The sequence below is a fragment of the Triticum aestivum genome, chromosome 3B, assembly GCF_018294505.1.
Source record: "Triticum aestivum cultivar Chinese Spring chromosome 3B, IWGSC CS RefSeq v2.1, whole genome shotgun sequence".
Lineage (NCBI taxonomy): Eukaryota > Viridiplantae > Streptophyta > Magnoliopsida > Poales > Poaceae > Triticum > Triticum aestivum.
Window position 1 is genome coordinate 53,597,670 of NC_057801.1, and position 855 is coordinate 53,598,524.

Sequence of the window (855 nt, forward strand, 5' to 3'; positions counted from 1 at the left end):
GCCCCCGCCTATCTTCCCGATCGCCGCCGCTGTGCGCCGCCGAGTGCCACCTCGCAGGACCACCGCGCTCCGCCCCGCCGTCCTTCGCGCCTCGCCGCCTCGCCTCCGCACGTCGCGGCTCCGGCCACCGGAGGCTCGCCGGAGCCCGACCCCGCACCCGCGCCACTCCGACGCCAGCAACCGCCCGGCGCTGATGCAACAGGAGAACACCGCCTCGTTGTGGCCCCCTCCTCGGCCGATCCGGTCGGGGATCACCGGATCCGGCCGCCGACGCTCGTCTCCGACCTCCCCGGCGCCGTCTACCGCCCCCATCGGCCTCCTCCTCGCCGAAGCTCCTCGCTGTCGCCGGAGCCGGGGTGGATGAGATCCACCCGTTCGCGGATCCAAACGCGTCCCCCGATCCCGGGTCCCTCCATCCCGGAACGCCTCCGTCTCGTTTCTCCGCGAGGTTGAATTTTCTGCTAAGTCCCCGATTATTTTGCATAATGTTGACATGTTCATCGCATCATATCTCTGCATCCGTAGCTCCGTTTTATGCGTGTAATATGTCAAATTGTTCATCTCAACGAGTACTTCATTTCATTCCATTGCACCATGTTCATTTGAGCTCATCTTGATGCCTGAATCTTCGTTGCAGGAGTGCTATATGATGTTGTCTGCTATCTGTTAACAGAACATGCTCATTTGTCATTTTTGCCATGATTGATGTGTGCATCCTATGAGGTTGATGTCTACATGTGTTTTGGACTATGCCATGTCTTCTATAAAGAGGTGCTTACCATGTATTTTTGTGATCAATGTGGTGACTAGCACAAGCATGCAAACTAGGCTTCGTGATGTTGCTGATTTTAGTCC